Source organism: Lissotriton helveticus, chromosome 6 (assembly GCF_964261635.1).
Source record: "Lissotriton helveticus chromosome 6, aLisHel1.1, whole genome shotgun sequence".
NCBI classification, from domain to species: domain Eukaryota; kingdom Metazoa; phylum Chordata; class Amphibia; order Caudata; family Salamandridae; genus Lissotriton; species Lissotriton helveticus.
In genome coordinates, this window is record NC_136067.1 from 387610048 (window position 1) to 387628216 (window position 18169).

Genomic DNA, 18169 nt, shown 5'->3' on the forward strand with positions numbered 1-18169 from the left:
GGAGGCTTTGTGACCCCTTTCTTTGGTCACCCCCATTGGTTGTCTTGGTTACCCTTGTTTTGACCCAGTGGTCTGCCTTCTTTCCCAATTTTTGGGGAGAAATTGTACCTAGGTCTACCAGATACTGATGCAACTTTTCATTGATGCAGTTACGTAAAATGTGTTACTTCATAAACAAATTATAAAGCCCTTCATAATTCTTCACTTTACTTCCAGTCAATCAGCCAGCTAGTGTCTTTGCTGAGTAGTCTACAAATTCCACACAGGACTTGCTCTAGAATTTCTGAGCCCCCCCCCCCTGAATTTAATTCTCTACTCCTCAGTAGTGAGTCCAAATCCCTCAAACAGGGTGCCCTTCATGTGTCCATAGGACTCTGCTTCTGCCTCACTAAGGGTCAGAAGTCTGTCTCTTCACTTACCAGAGAACAGTTCCCAAATGAGTGCTCACCCCAGTGAGACTTCCTCGCTTTTCTGGCTTCATAAGCCCTCTCAAAGGCTGTGAACCACTTGGTGATGTCATCACAATCCTCAAACTTAGGGACAATCCCTTTGGGGGATTTTAGGATCTTATGAGACTTCCTTTTCTTGACTTTTTAAATTGCTACCATCATTGATGGGTCCTAGGGGCATCTCTGCTCTCTCTTTCTCTAGAGCTAAGAGCCCAATCTCCAGGTCTAGTCTTTTGGTCATCCCTGCTAAAAGGACATCCTCCTCAGTGAAGTAGTCCTCTCTGTCTGGTATGAAGTTGGCCCTACATGAACAATGATGCATTCAACCCAGATCTGTGACTGGGGGTGAGTGTCTGAAAAATGTCAGTACTCCATTCATCATCTCCTTGTGTTTGCTTTGTTCGCCCTAAGTTGGCAGGGTATGCCCAGACTGGGTCCTTGCTCACTTTGCCACTGGATTCAAGATAGCCTTGCTGATGAGGGGTGTTAGCCTTTAACTGGTCCCAGGATGCTTGTTTCTGGTTCAGGGAAGACCTGGCTTGGCAGTTCGGGCTGGACTGTTCCCATGAGGCACAGGGTCAAGACTGATTTGCATATAGCTGGGTCTGAACTGATGTGGCGAAGTGAGCTAAAGAACGATAATGGATTCAACCCAGATCTGTGACTGGGAGTGAGTGTCTGAAAAGTTTCAGCGCTCCATCCATCATCTCCTTTTGTTTGCCTACATCTTTAGTTGCCAGATCCTGTACTTCTTGGGTGTGGAGTTTAGGACACAATGTTCCCTTCCTCCCTAAGTAATTGAGGTGGTTGTTCTAAGACTTCATCATCCTCACTATTTTACCCATTGTCCTGAAGGTCTTCCCCTTCTACTGTAGGGTGGTCCCTAGCATACCCTGCCAGGAACTCCTGGAGATGTATTCTGGTAGGGTTGGACCCAGTTCTTATTTGCTTAGCCTTACAGCGAAGCCCTTAACTCTCTAACCTGCAGATCGGAGTAAGGGGCGAGGTTGAGCTCCTCAGCCAGGTTCCCTGTGTTGCGCATTATGTTTCTAAATTGGGGTTCTTGGGGGGCGTGGCCAAGATGGCGAGATGGTAGGACGCAGTCCGCTCGTCTCCCGATTCCCGTTCGCCGGCACCGTTCATGTTCTGCGGACCCCCAGAGGTGTAGGGGACAGCGGCCGAAGTGTATGGGCAAGCTTTTCAGCTGACTTTGGGCGCGGTACTCCTTAGAAACGACATCCTAAGTGCATCACGCGCTGGGATCCAAGATGACGTCCCAGACTAGCAGGGCCCGGAGTGAAGACTGGCGCATTGGGAGTGTTCCAAGGCAGCCCCGGGAGTCCCGGCGCCTGTTTACGGCAGCCAGATTTCCCTGGGGCGGATCTACAGACACTCTCCCTGGGCCAAGGGTGCGAGACGGAACTGGAGGAGGCAGTGCGGAGGGGCCGGCGATCCAGAGGGCGGCCTTACCATTGCCAGCCAGGGGAGCCTCGGACTGTGGGGCTGAAACAATGAGGATCGAGGTGAGCGGCCTGGTGACCCCCCCCCATGGTCCTTCCGACCTAACGAGAGCCCGTGTTCTCCGGGGCGATCTCTCACATTAACAACTCTAGGAGGGGCCGGTAGACCTAGACTTTCTACTGCAGGACCGGGTGGACTCGGCCCTGCTCGGCTGGCCTGAGACCCCTGGGGGCTCTGCGGGGGCCCCAGCACTGATCTCGGCTGCACACTGAAAGAGAGGGACAAGTGCACTACCGGAGGGAGTAGGCGTAGGCCGGCTTGAGGCCTTTCGCAAGGACAACTGCCGCTCTGTGCTCTGCCAGGCCAAGAGAGGACGGGTCTGGTGCCTTGGCAGCTGGGGGACCCACAGCGCCGCAACACCACACCAGGGGAGGACACACTGAAACAGGCCCCAGCGGAGCTAACACGCTGCCTATCATTGAGCCGAACCGGGCCGCACGAGGTCAGAGCCTTGATGCAAGCGGAGCTCACCAGGCGGAGAGACCTGCCACGCTGAGTGCACCCTTGAAGCTGGACGATCCATGCGACTGGGCGAGCTGAGGGCCCACTCCGCAGAATCTGCGCACTAGCAAGAGACGTACCACCGTGATACGCACCACTTTGCCTTTATTTATTGGTGGCGGGGGGCATCGGCCCCAGACTGTTCAGCTTGGTAAAGTCTCGCAGCACACCCAGAGTAGAGTAGAGTAGAGTAGAGTAGAGGCGGGGCGGACGCTGGTAGATTGGTAGACGAACAGCCGCTGATTCACACACCACGAGTGGACGGTGTGTGATCCAGGCCTCTTCCACCTTTCCTGAGGGGGGACCCTCACTTACAGACGGCTACTTTGCTCTACAGCCACAGTCCAGACATGTCCACCACGTGGGGAAAGAAAGAAAAAGATGTCGGGAGCGACCGGAGAAGGAGGCCCCACCTCTCCAGCTCCCTCCTGGGGGCAGGAGACGGAGAATGTGGATGAACCGGTCACAAGGGCCTTCTTGTCCCAACTGTTCTTGGCCCTGAGGGACAACCTACACGCCCTTAAAAAGGACTTCGCTGATGAGATGAGAGGTACGTAGGGACCTAGACGCAATAGGTGAAAGAGTGGCGACAATGGAAGACCACGAACAATCTCGCGACAAGGAAGTTGAGCAATTGCAGCAGGAAGTGATCCGCCTGAAGGCACAACAAATAGATCTCCAGGCTCACGCTGAAGACTTCGAAAATCGCTCCCACAGAAACAACATATGGGTGAAGGGCGTTCCTTCCAACGAAGTAGGCAAGGACATTACTGGGTACCTCCAAGATTTGTTTCGCCATGTGCTGCAGAAATCTCCGGACTTTGTTATCAAAATTGACCGGGCTCACAGAGTTGGCCTCCAGCAAAGGGCCCGGCACCTTCCCCTGACATCCTGGCCTTCTTACGGGGTTTCCAGCTTAAGAAGCTCATCCTACGTCGAGCAAGAGACATACACCCCTTAGCCTTCAAGGGGCACACACCCCTTAGCCTTCAAGGGGCACACCATAGCCTTGTACCAGGACTTGGCGGCCATCATATGCTCCCGAGAAAAAAAGATCTTACCTGTTGAAAGTCAAAAATTATCACAGAGCAATCTGTAAAACACGCGCAGCCTATTATGCCAAGGAGATTAGCACTAGTCCTAATCCCACCAAATGCATCTTTAAAATCCTTAAAGATCTTGGAACCAGGAGAGCGAATACCTCAGTTGTCTCATCCACGCGTCAGTGTGATGAACTGGCAACTTTTTTTGTCAACAAAGTGCGTACCATCTATTAATTCTTTCCCGTTTCTAGAACACTCCCAGCCTATGTGAGGCCGAGTGAAGGACCCACGGTCTCTCTGCTATCCATTCCATCCCTTTCGGAGGACGAATTCACTCGGCTTAGTGGCAAAATTAAGTCGGGCTCCCCCTTGGACCCCCTGCAGCCATCACAATTCAAGGAATCCCTTTCTATTCTTAGAGAACCTCTTTGTAAAATAATTAAAAGTTCCTTGTCTTCCGTGATCGTTCCTGCTCCTTGGAAGCAAGCCTGGGTTTCTCCCATTCTGAAGAAACCCAATTTGGACCCCACCAAACCTGAGAGTTTCCGACCAATATCCCTCTTGCCTTGGGTAGCAAAAATCGCCGAAGCTCATGTTAACAACGTGCTAACCGGTTCGTGAATGACCATAACATCCTTGACCCTTCTCAAAATGGTTTCCGGCTGGGTCATAGTACAGAAACTGCTCTTCTGGCTACTACCGAACAACTGCGTTCTCGTATGGACAAAGGTCAAAGTGCGGCGCTGATCTTGTTAGATCTTAACGCCGCCTTTGATACGGTGTCCCATGAGATCCTTATCCGGAGACTTGAGGAGGTAGGCATAGAGGGCTTAGCCTTGGACTGGTTCCGCTCATTTCTGGCTAATAGATATTTTCGAGTCTCGGCTCCCCCTTTCTCCTCCCAGATTCATTCCATTGAGCAAGGGGTGCCTCAGGGCTCGGCCCTGAGCCCATCACTCTTCAACTTATACGTCCAGCCTCTGGCTGCGGTCACCAAGCTATGGGACCTCACGATGGTCTCCTATGCTGACGATACGCAGCTGGTGATCACCTTGGCAGACGGCTCTTCCCCCGCAGCCTCCAGATTCAAAGACGGCATGACGGCAGTTGCCGATTGGATGGCAGCTAACTGTTTACAGTTAAACGCCGGGAAAACGGAGGTACTGCTGATGGGAAAGAATGCCAACCTGTGAAATGAGCAGTGGTGGCCATCAGCCCTGGGGTCTATACCATCTCCTAGAAACGAGGTAAAGAACCTCGGTGTCATGATGGACTCCTCCCTGTCTTTTCAAGCCCACACTAAGCAGCTAGCTGCCTCGTGTTTTGGCACCCTGCGAGGTCTTAGACCCATTTTAAAATACTTTGACCCCCCGGTTCGCCAACTTATTATACAAGCCACCATCCTCTCCCGCCTCGACTATGCGAGCTTCCTCCTGTTGGGGGCAAACAAGGCGGAAATACAGAGAATGCAGCGTATACAAAATGCTGCTGCTAGAGTTTTGGTTGGCCTACCGCGCTTCTGCTCTGCGTCTAGTACCATCCGAAAGCTGCACTGGCTTCCTATCGAAAGGCGTATTCACTTCAAAACTCTCTGCCTTTCCTTTAAAGTCCTGAAGCTCGCGAGCCCCGCCTTGCTGGGCAATCTGATCACCCACTATGTTCCTTCCCGCCCTCTTCGCTCCGCAGAACTCCACCTGGCGGTTATACCCAAGATCAGGCTCGCTAGATCGGGCGGGCGCTCTTTCAGGTACCTCGCGCCCAAATTGTGGAATTCCCTTCCCGTTTATATCCGCGCTATTGATTGTCTGTCCGCTTCCAGGAAAGCCGTAAGACCTTTTTGTTCCCTTCATCTCAGTCGTTTCTATTTCTTAATTTGCTCAGTCTGGTACATTTCTGTTGTGTCCTTTAGTGGTCAGCGCCGTGACGCCCCTTCGCTGGGGCAGCTGTTGCGCTTTACAAAATGGATAACATAACATAACATCACCCTCCAGAAACTGAGAGACTTTCGGCTGGTTACGGCCCACCTTAGCAACCAGGGTATCTCCTACTCATAGGGGGCACCCCTTCCTCATCATTTTCAAATGGGAAGGCAAACTCCGGCAAATTCGCTCCCTGCAGGGGGCGTGCCTGGTTCTGGCCATCGATCAACCCCCATTGGAGGAGTCCCCAAGCAAAGACAGGGGCAGTCAACGAGAGCAGTGGTATAGAGTTAGAGGCAGGGTGGGGGGGGACTCCAACATGGACAGATCACATGCGTCCTATTCCCGGGGTGGTGGAGACTGGAAGGAATGGCTGAGGGAGATGTACTTGATAGATATCTGGAGGGCAGATCACCCCACTTCGAAACAATACACATTTTACTCCTATGCACACAAGTCTTATGCTCGCCTAGACTACTTCCTGGGAACTGGGGAAGTCAACAGTGCGGTTAGGGCGACATGCATTGAACCTATGGCCCTGTCAGATTTTGGCGCATTGACGGTACAGGTACTGATGACCCTGCGAGCCCACCGACACTGGAGCTGGAGACTTAACAAGCATATGCTTCTTAATAAGGAGGTGAAACAGCAACTTCTTAAATGCATTAAGGACTACCTCACACTAAATGACACCCCAGACATTGCAGTTACGACACTATGGGAGGCGCTGAAAGCTGTGGTACCCGAGGAGCTTATAGCGATAGAGAGTGCAAGGAGGTGAGATCGGCACAGGTGCAGGAGCTTGAACAGGTGTATAGCAGAACCGGGGCCCCTGGGGTCTGGAGACAATTGAAGGCGGCCAGGGCGCAGCTTGCCGTCCTAGACTTGGACAGAGTGGTATACGTGGCAGTACGCCTAAAGCATTCCTATTATATTGGGGGGACCACACGGGCTGGCTCCTGGCGAACCAGTTACGAGCCCAAAGACAATGAACACAGGTGTCCTCGCTACAGGCGGATGGTTGGGGGGAAATTAGAGGGAATAAAGAGGTAGTCCACGCGTTCTGCGATTTCTAAGAAAAGCTGTACACTGTGGACACTCAGCTCGTCCGCAACACTGCAGCCTACCTGCAATCTGTCACTATGTCCACACTGTCATTGAATCAAGTGGAGTCATTAGACGCCCCCATTCGCATAGAGGAGGTTGTCGCAGCGATCTCCCGTCTGAAAGGGTTCCCTTCCCTCTTCTATAAAAAATACTGCCCCATCATAGCACTGATCTTAACCAGGCTCTTTAACGCCTTTGGAGGCTCTACCCAGATCCCAGACACCATGCTTGCTGCTGCGATAGTGGTCTTGCCCAAACCAGGGAAAGATAAACAACAATGTGGTTCGTACCGCTCGATCTCTCTACTCAATGTAGATTTTGTGATCTTTACGGGAATCCTGCGGCCCGCCTGAGCCCCCATATGCCATACTTGATAGAACCCGATCAAGCAGGGTTCATCCAGTCCCGACAATGCAGTGATAATACGAAGAGAATACTCCATCTCGTGGATAAGGCTCTCCAAACGCAAATGGATGCCCTCCTGTTGACGATCGATGCTGAAAATTTGGCTTGGGTGAGAGGTTCTGGGGATGGGTGGGCTGCTGCTATGCCAAACCAACAGCTTGCATTAGAGTCAAGGGCGTCTCCTCTGTACCCTTTGCTATTCAAAGAGGGACCAGGCAGGGGTGCCCGCTGTCCCTGTTACTGTTCGCTCTCTACATAGCGCCTCTGGCGCAAAGGGTTAGAGATAACCCTAGAATCAAGGGGATCCCCTTTGGGATGGAAACACACCCCATCAGCCTCTATGCAGATGACGTTCTAGCGGCTTTGGCGGAACCCAGGCTCTCTCTTCCCGCCTTCCTTGAGGAGTTGGATGCATTCAGCTGGGTATCTGGTTTCTGGGTTAATGTGGGTAAATCACTGGCATTGAACCTCGGTTCGGCTAGGGTTTCATCAGACCCCAGGGGCGGCATAAAAGTTGCAGACACTATCCCCTGCCTAGACTTAGCAGCAACGGTTCAACGAACGGCTCAGTTGAACTATACTAGGCTGGCCCAACAAGCTGTGAAGGACTTGGGCGTTTGGAGAAAGCACTATCTCTCCCTACTCGGGCAGGTTGCGGCGGTCAAAATTTCCATACTTCCTGGGACACTTTACCTGTTCCAGCCCTTGCTGGTTCTGCCCCCCGCGGGATGCCTGCCTCACCGCAACGCACTATCAGTTCGTGTGGGCAGGGTCAAGACCAAGGATGAGTAAGGCTTTAGGATACATGCGCCCAGAAAATGGGGGCCTTGGAATCCCGGCTCCTTCAAAGCGGCTCAGCTGAGGCACCTGGTAGAATGGGCAAGGACGGAGTCCGAAAAGCGGTGTCTCTTTCAGGACAGAACACTGACATAACGGGCATCCCGTTATGGAAGGTCCCTTTCTTACGGAAGTCACAACAGCCGCAAGGCCTGATGGACTCGCCGGTCACTAAATCGGTGTTGGTAGTCTGGGACAGGGTGGTGACAACCAATAAACTTATAAACTTTCCATCCCCGCTGACCCCCCTGTTTGGTAATAGCAAATTCACCCCAGGAATGTCTGACAAATCACTTGGGGGATGGCGAGACACCGCGTGTCGATCAGTGGGTCACCTATGTGATCTTTCGGGGGTGCTCTCTTTTCCCCACCTGAAGCTAGAGTATGAGATAGAATATGTGATCTCCGAGTCCCAGAGATTAAGGTATTTGCAGCTGAGACACTGAAGATGAGAGAACAGGGGGTCCGTAATTTGACCAAATATGAAAAATGGTTAATCACCAAGCTCACCAACAAAGGGTTGATATCTGAAATGTACGACATGATTAGAAACGGCCCACACTCACAAGCAACTCCGAGTCAGAAGCGATGGGGGTGACCTCTCACGGAAGGACTGGGACAGAATTTATTATAAAGCAAAGCCTACTGCCCGAAATTTAGCCAGTATCGAAAGCACTATGAAAACACCAGCGCGCCTCCACAGAGGCAACCCACACAGGAACCCCACCTGCCGGAGGAGTTGTGATAATGAGGGAACCCTGCTCCATATACTGTGGGACTGCCCGATACTGTCCTATTAGCCTAAAATACTAGACGAGATAGATGAACTCTTTGATGCTGACATTCCGAGGCTCCCGGTATACGTGATTCTGGGCCTTCCTAATTCCATCACATTTCCCTTTGAAGAGCATGAGAAGGCACCAGATGTGGCTAGCATTGGGTGAAGCTTCACAGAACATCTTGATGCACTGGGGGACAGCCACTCCTCCTACCTGTGTGGGGTGGCTCCATAGACTGTGGTTTATCATTGGGATGGAACGCATTTCAGCCACACTGAGTGGCTCGGCTGCCACATTCCAGAAAATATGGAGCCCATTTTTAAAACTGCTCTTAGCCGAATTCAACGAAGTTCCCCAGCCCAAATACCTGGGGGTGGTGAGACTTTCTAATATGGGGACAGACCTGCAACCCTTCTCAACTCTGCAAAGGACGATGTCTATGTGGCGAGACAAAGTCTGGACAGCCAGGGACTGTGGGATATCGGGTGGAGGGGTTTATGTTTTTGGTTTCTCACAAAAGGTGGCATCTTTCACAATGCAATGCTTTCCTTGCTTTGACAGTGTTTCAATTGTACAACTTTATATGTGAGCAATACGCCTTTCTTGACCTGCAAACCTGTACGTATGATTTGCTCTTTTGCACTTGTTTTCCGTTATCGAAAATGCAAATAAAAACATTTAAACTTAAAGTGGGGTTCTTTTTGGAAGACCTACACTTATAGGTCTAAGTACTCCCTCCCCCCCCCCAACTTTAGTGACTTTTACTTTTTCTGAAAAAGGCTATAGGTACTATAAGGCCCTAACAACACTTGTCAGTTCAAAAAATGAGTTGAACTAAAGTCAGTTTGTGGATTCTTGTCACATGATCAGAGGTTGACTAAGTTAGTCCAATGAATGCAAGGCTTACATCCCACTGCTGATCTTCCAATGTAGGAAGCTGGCCCTGTATGTACTATACCAGAGTAAGATTTTGTGTGCACAGTGTTGGGGGAGGCCTGGACACCATTGGTTGGGCCACTCAAGGACGTGGGGCGTTGTCTGCAGGGATGTCTTCTGCCATCAGGTTTTCTTACCAGCTCCAGTCTCGGTCGGGGGGACCCTTCAGGTTTAGGCTGCAGGCGTCATCTTGAAGGAGGTCGGGGGTCACCAGATCAGGATTTGTCTATACTAAGTTTGCCTATAGTAACCTACTCCAACTGATCCAGCCCTCACCCATGCCTATAGATTTAAAGGACTACCTGTAAAACTCATCCTGTCGAAAGACTTCCACATATCGACAGCGAGCACCATGGCACTTGCTCTGATCTCACAGGGCCCCTCTATCATTATTCTAAGCCAACTTATTGTGTTTGTTGAGGTGCTGTAACCAGGTAGGACGCCCATTTGATCCACATGTATCAACTAGTACATGAGGGAAAAGAATCTATTTTCCCACACTCAATACATTATAATCTGCATTTAACAGACACAAGGGTCTATATGACGCCCTGTTCAATGTCGGCACCCAAGTCCAAACGTTTCTGAATGTCTATTGACTGCAAAATGCTTTTCTGCAGGATTCAGCGCATATGGTTGTCAATAGATTTGGATACCGACATTGGCTGGATCTGTATAAGCGATTACTGACTGTACGGCTGAGATTATAAGAGGATAAAAACATTCACAAGACATAAGATACTAAAATGAGTCCTAAAAAATAAGGTGTGAAAAGGATCCACTAACTGACTGATCCTTGTAGGATGATAGGATCTTTCTAGCATGGTTACCCCCACTTTATGCCTGGAGTCAGTGTGTTTTTGACTTAGTTTGCTGGGTTCGTGATCATCAGGCCCCCAGCATCTGTGCTCTCTCCCCTAACTTGGTTCTGGTAAGTACCGTGGTACCTCTACAAACCTATTAGTCACCCCTATGGCAGGCTCTTCAGTCTTGTAGGCAGGGTGCTTGGTTATACGTGTGAGGGTGCCCCCTGCATGAGCATGACACCTCTACAAACCCCAGAGTCAATTTTCCAAGCTCTATAAATGTAAACCATTTTTAGACATAGTGGACATCAGTCATTAGGAGATGTGTAACCATAGTGGCTGCCCCGAATCCTGTCATGTTTGGTATTAAATATGTTGGAATCATACCCCAACACTGATTCCAGTGTTGGAAGTATGATCCATTGTACTGGGGGGTCCTTAGTGGACCCTTACCCCTTTAGTCCCGGTAACAGCCTTTCAGGGTCTGCAAGCAAGCTAGTGTTGCTGCCGACCACAGACACAATTCGGCCCTCCTGCTACTGAGCCAAGCTCGAGCAGGGGAAGGTAGAACAGTAGGTTTCCTGTCACAGGGAGGTGTGACCACCTCCCAAACAGTACTTCGTGTATTGAACTGGGGTTGGGGTTCTTGCCAGCTCCACCATACTGCTTTGATGGGCAAATTTGGTGCCATCCTTGCATACTCCAGTTTGAGCCAGTTCAGGACCCTTGGTTTCCCCTCTGGTGCGAACCTGGACAAAGGACATGGGAGTATCCTCCCCTCTGTCCAGCCCCTCCTGTGGGAGGGACCCCCAAGTTGTTCCAACCCTTTCCTTAGGATACTTAAGGGCTCCACTGTGGGTGGGTCCTTAGATTCATTGTGGGACAAGACTCACCCCTGAAATAACGTGGCTCTTCACTTGTCTGGACACTTGGACTTCGTGCGACTTCGACTGGAACTAAGACTGTACCAAGGAAGACTCCTGCTGCTCCTGTTCTCGCTGTTCTTCATCGTCTGTCTGTGCTTCATCCATGTTCTTTAACAGACCTGTGTGCATCAAGGAAACCCAAAGGAATCTCCCTTGGAGTGAAGGAGTCACTCCCCTGCATCTGTAGCCACCGCAACGAAGCTGACCGGTCTCCTGCCCCTGTTGTCCTACGGCTTCACGAGGCGCAGCAACACAGGTGGTGGTTCTGCAACTCCCTTGAGGCCTGACCTGTCCTCTGAGCAAGTTTGAGGCCTCAATATCCCTCGTCTAAACCATTGGGAAAAAACCCCTGTGCACCACGTCGACTTGTCATTGCCAAGACTTGTTGGCTCTGAACTCTAGAGAACTTCGCGCATCAAGAAGCTCCAGCACCTCTTCCCTCCAGGATCAGTGTCCTCACTGCATCGTCTGCACTGTTGACCTCCATCTTTGGTGAGCTGTTCAAGGTCCTCCTGCTAATCCTGTGCCTTAAACTTGTGTGTCCTCCTGAGGGCCTTTTCTTGCTTCAGTGGGCTCCCCTGCTTTCTTTGGGGCCTGGTTCGGCACTCCTGCTGTTAGTGAATCCTTTGGACCTTGCTGGTCCCAATGTTGCTCCTTTTTCGTCTTCCACTGCAGTTGCTGCTACTAAGGCTTGTTGGTGCTCCCGCCAGACACCGACCACCTAGTCACCAATATCCAACAGCGCATGCACAGCTCCTGGTCTTCCTCAACATTGCCAAGTCCTCACTGGTGCAGTGACAAGGTCACCGTCGACTCTTCAGAACCTCCCAACATCGGTGGGCATTGTGTCTACAAACCTCCTGCTCACCTCCGAGTGGCAAAGACTCAGTCCCCTCTGCTTGCAGTTTCTTCACATCCAGAATCCACTCTTCGATTCCACCAGACTCCTTCACAGTCTTCTCTAGACGCATCTTCTTTGAAGTATCCCATTGCTGTCTACGGCAGGTTCCGACATCACTTCACCTCGATGCACTGGCTTTCCTGGTGCAGGTAGCCTAGTTCCTTGGGCATCCACAGTTGGGGGGGCTCCACCACCTTCTGTCTTCCAAAGGGTTTGTTCCGGGACCTCCTGAAGTGCCCTTCTTTTTTAAAACTGTACCCACAACTTCTCCATTGACTTCTATTGGGCACACGTCTGTGTTTCCACTCTACACACAACCTCTGTTGAGGTTACTGGGTACTTACCTTGGGTGGTTCCTTGTGTCCCCGGCCTCCCTGGGTCTTCTAGTCCAACTCCAGTCCTCCGTTGCAGTTCGCTTTCCACTTTCTTAGTAAATGGTTTGGTCTACCCCTGAAGACCACTGTATTTTTGCTACTTACCTGATTTCTTTTGAAGTATTCTTGTGTACTGTGTTGATATCTCCGGGTAGGAGATATACCAATATGATGGTAATATTGTGTTGTAATAAATAGACTTATTTTTGCTAAACACTTTGTGGTTTCTTTTCATCTAACTTGCACTACAGATTAAGCTGTTAAAACAATCTGCTTTACATTCCTTCAAGATAATCCCGAAGGCTGTTCTCCACAGCTACCACTTTGAGAGCTTTCAATGGTTATTAAAGACCACTCAAATCGCCATAATGGTTATGTTATGTTAATATTTATTTCTTAAGCGCTCGTACGCCCGTGCGCTTCATGGCGCTATTGGGGTGGAAAACACAACACAATGCTCTATAGGACACACAACAGACTGCTCTATGGGTAAGCCTGTCTGAATAACCACGTCTTGAGAGAGCGTCTAAAGGCAAGAAGGTCTTCACACTGTCTTATAGGCAGTGGTAGAGAGTTCCAGAGGGTAGCAGCTAGAAAATGGAAACAGCTGCCACCCTGCAGTTTCTTCTTAAACAGAGGAACAACTAACAGATCTTTGTGAGCGGAACGAAGGTTACGTGAGGGGGCATACTTGGATACAATTTTCCTGATGAATTTGGGACCCTTGCTCTGCAGGGCCTTAAAGATAATGCAACCTGCCTTAAACGCAACCCTTTGAGCCACAGGTAGCCAGTGTAGTTTTTGTAGGCCAGGTCTAATGGACTGCCATTTAGGTTGTTTACAAATAAGTCTGGCCGCCTGGTTCTGAACAAGTTGCAATCTTTTAAGCTGACCCGCTGGCAGTCCCAGGTAAAGACTGTTTGAGAAATCCAGTCGGGATAGACCTAGGGCAATAATTACCTGAATAAGTGCAGAGTATGTTAATAGGTAAGCTATTTTTTTATCTTTCTAAGTTGAAAGAAACTTGAGGATACCACCGCCCCTACCTGACCTTTGGGTGACAGGTCTTCACTAAGCGTCACCCCTAGGCTCTTGACCGTGAGGGATTTGGTGGGTGGAACCCCCATGTCAGGTGGCCAGAAGTGGATGCCCCAGCTGAGTTCACTTTTCCCAGGCAAGATCAATTCTGTCTTGCCCGGGTTCAGATTGAGGTGGTTCAGGTTCATCCACCTCTGAATGTGAGTCATGGTGTTCTGAAATTCAGTCACAGAGTCTGCGGAATTTAAAGGAAAGACAAGTTGAAGATCGTCCGCGTAATTAAAAATAGTGACTTTGTAGTTTTTTAAAGAATATAATAATGGACGTAAGTACAAATTAAACAATAAAGGGTACAGAGAGGATCCCTGAGGGACCCCGCAAGTGGACGGGGTTCTGGGAGCCATGAAAGTCCCCAGTCTCACTGATTGCGTGTGTCCAGCAATGAAGGAGGTTAGCCATCTCAAAGCAGAACCTCTGAGGTCGGCCTGCTCGACACGGTTGACAAGAATGGAATAGTCAACCGTGTCGAACGCGGCCGACAGGTCAAGGAGCACAAGGGCCTGATGGACATCCTTATCCGCATTAGATCTAAGAGTGTTTTGAACTGCAAGAATCACGGTCTCTGTAGAATGACATGGACGGAAGCCTGCCTGATTCGGCTCCAAATATGCCGAATTTTTGATGAAATTCGACAGGCAGCAAGAGACATGGGCTTCCAAGATTTTGGACAAGTAGGGCAAGAGGGAGATCGGCCTATAATTAGTCAAATCATGTGGATCAATACCGGGTTTCTTTATCAGGGGGATTAGCAGTGCGTTCTTAAAACTGCTGGGTACTTTGCCCTGCAAAGTGACTCATTTAGGAAAGAGAGGATGCCTTGTGGGATAGCTAAGCCTAACTCTCTGAAAATGTGAGTTGGACAGATATCATCGGGTGATCCAGACTTAACACGGGAAAGGAGTTCTGAAAAGGTTTTTATATCAATAAGAGGAAGGGTATCTAATGTAGTGGGATGTAAAAAATGTCATCCAGTGGGGCCGGGGTAAGGGAGTTGTTTATGCTCTGTTTTATAGTGATGATTTTGTCTATAAAGAAATTGTTTAGAGAATCACACAGCTTTTGTGTGGGAGTTGCAAGGGGGGCTGTTCTGTCGCTATTACAAAGGTCATTCACTATGTTGAACACATCTTTTGATTTGTTCTGTGAGTTTCAAATTTTTGCAGAGAAGTAATCAGTTTTATGTTTGAGAATGGTCTTTTGGTAGTTTTTTCGAGCAGAACAGTAGATCTCTTTATCTTGTGTTAAGTATTTAGTACTCCACTTCCTTTCTTTTTGACGTATCTCGAGCTTTAGCTTCTTTAGTTCTGGGGTGAACCATTTATGGGCATCATTAGCACGCGATCGAGATAAGCTCACCAGGGGTGCGTGCATATCCGCAGCCTGTCGGAGCCATTGTGAGAGCGTCTCCTCCATGCGATCTATATCCTTACATGCTAAGGGCAGAGTAGTGGCCAGAGTGTCTAAAAACGCTGGTAGGTTCATGGCCCTCCATTTCCTAATTTCCCCGCCCGCCCGAGACATCGTTTTAGTAGTCCCATTGATAGTGAATGTAAAGTGTATCAGGGAGTGATCTGAGCAAATACAGGGTCGTATGGAGCGGGGGATAAAGGGAGATTGAAAGACCAGATCTGGTCCAGACTATGACCTTTCTCATGGGTGGAAGAATGTATATGCTGGGTCAGATTCATGTCCAATTGCAGGTCCTTAAGTTCTGCTGCCTGGGAGTCGACAGCTATATTGTCAAACCAGTAGTTAAGGTCCCCGATTAGAACGATTTTTGGGTAATTAGTCACATAAGAGGCCAGTTGTTCTACTAATGACGAGGGAAAAGTAGACATGAATTGTGGAGGTCGATATAGCAGGACTAATAACAGAGCCCCGCTATCAGTGTCGGTCTTAATGACAATGTTCTCTTTGTCAGCAAGAACCAGGGAGGGAAGTGTTAAAAATGTGTGAGTTTTATGAATAATGGCCGCTACTCCCCCACCCGTTTTACCAGGTGGACGGTTGGCAGTAATAATATAATAATCAGAAGGAAGTGAGGCAAGAATATCTGGCAGTGAATCCTGAGTAAGCCAGGTTTCTGTTAATAAAAGGATATCCGGTTTCTCAGAGGTTAACAATAAAAAATATGTCCAGTTGATGTTTAGTCATGGAGCATGTATTGAGTGAGATTGTAGGGGAAAAAGAGCTAATGTGCGGGAGTTTCCTAAACTTAACGTCAGCCACGGAGGTCCTGACTTTGGAGATGCCATGCTGAGAAGTGCGTTTTAATGTAAGCAGAGGTAAGGGGGGGCAAAGGTGCGCAGAAGGTCTAAGTGTTAGTAAGTCAGAGGCAGAATAAGTACATTTTTGGCCATAGTCTGTGGCCCCTGGCCCCGAACGGGCACAGACGGGCTTACCTTAGGCGCACTTTCGCGCTGCGCTCGTCCGCTGCGCTCTCGAAGACACATTGCGTTTTATGGGAGTGAGCCTCGGGCAGCTGGACCGCTGACTCGGATCAGAGTGCCCTTCAGGCTCCACCCAATATGGCGCCCGCTCTCCACCCGATCGGCACGAAGAGCCGCGGTGAGAGAGCCGCCCTCCACACGAACGGCAGAAGGAGCCGCGATGGACCGGGGCAGATGGGAGCACACAACAGGTAATAACACAGCACACGTTACAGGTTTAAAAACAGCAAAAATGTTTTAAGAACTAAGCGCCTGCCTCTAATCATGCAGAGCGCCGCGATAAAGCAAGTGCAGAAGAAATAAAATAGAATAGCGTGTCACAGTGTTGCCCCTTGAGCATGCTAGGCTCCCAGCGGAAACCAGGAGCTGCCACTAACCTGGTAAACCACACGAGCCCAGTAATCATCAGCCGCTTTATGGGAGTGAGCCTCGGGCAGCTGGACCGCTGACTCGGGTGAGAGTGCCCTTCAGGCTCCACCCAATATGGCGCACGCTCTCCACCCGATCGGCACGAAGAGCCGCGGTGAGAGAGCCGCCCTCCACACGAACGGCAGAAGGAGCCGCGATGGACCGGGGCAGATGGGAGCACACAACAGGTGATAACACAGCACACGTTACAGGTTTAAAAACAGCAAAAATGTTTTAAGAACTAAGCGCCTGCCTCTAATCATGCAGAGCGCCGCGATAAAGCAAGTGCAGAAGAAATAAGATAGAATAGCGTGTCACAGTGTTGCCCCTTGAGCATGCTAGGCTCCCAGCGGAAACCAGGAGCTGCCACTAACCTGGTAAACCAGGTCTATATTATTGCAGGGTGTATCACTTAAATAAGTGTGCACCATATACTAAGCCAGCCTCCTACATTGTGTAGAGGTTGAGATTAAAGCCTGCACTGTTTTACCACTTAATCTAGTAAAGGTTGCATGAAAAACCATCACTAGTTAGGCACATGTAATACTTTGTAATCTAGTAAATTCTACTGAACTTTTTGGGTTGGTAGTTTAGGGTCTAGCACAACCCTTTCTCCAATCTTTGGAAGTTTGGTTTAGACTAAGGTAGGTAGGTGCAACACTACACCCATTAAGTACCATGTCTTTAGTTGGTGAGTTCAATGAGGCCCCACCCTCTAGATACAGTGGTCTTTAGTTCCAAGCTGCATCCACAAACCCTAAGATCGGTAGCAACCCTAAAACAAAGCAACTCTCAGAGTTGCTCCTGCTGGAGGACCTCCAGAATCCAGATAGGTCAGAAGGGCAGAACAATGTGGGTAGGGGTGGGTAGGGGTGAAGGGGCTCCAGGAGAAGAGTCAGGGGTGGTCCAGGTGGTTTTCAAAGCCCAATCACAGGGAGTGATGAACCCTTAGACATACTGGTATCTATTAAACCATATGTCTGTAGCTTTTTATTGGTTTTACTTGACTGGCACTTCTGGGCTATGTTGTGTTTATAACACCGCCCCGATGTGTAGTTTGTCTTGTATTTTGATTTTATACTGCACTGAGATTACATATTGCAAATATTTTACACTTCATGAATATTGCACTTTATTTCAATTGTCCACTTTTATAGGTTTATGCTGCACTTTACTTTGGTTGGTTATTTTATTTTTTGTTCTAAATATTAATACAATAAACACTGGACTTCATGATTGCATGTTTTTAAATTTGTATAAGTGATTTTTATGTATTATTTTTATGTGTACTTTGATGGTCTTGCAACCGAATCAAGTAATTCTTGATGATGATGAACTTGTTCTTATAGATACTCCTCATCACTCATCAAAATGTTCTTTGTCACTTTGGTGGCAATCGTATTAATTTGGAACTGGGCTGCTTAAATCCCAGATATTAGCTTTCCAGTAATGTGAACCCCCACAAGTAACTTCCCGGTAATCTCTTGAGACCATGATCCCCAAGCTTAACAGAAGAGTTCAGAAGTTGCGTTTTTTCACAAGATAGTTTAAAAAAAAACATTTCAGGGGCTACAAGATATTTATGAATATCGAGGATACCAACTTGTCAATTCTCTCTCCTTTATCTTGGTGACATGTGAACATGCATACTCTAAGCCTGATTTAAAGTTTGGAGATGGTACGAGATCCTCCTTGAAGAGGGGAATATC

General features: G+C 49.1%; 1 protein-coding gene across 3 annotated transcripts in view; it reads left to right on the forward strand.

Moving 5' to 3' along the window:
- Window positions 1–18169, forward strand: part of KIDINS220 (kinase D interacting substrate 220) — a 1022767-nt gene that overhangs the window by 997958 nt on the left and 6640 nt on the right. The gene's annotated exons all lie outside the window — the stretch shown is intronic.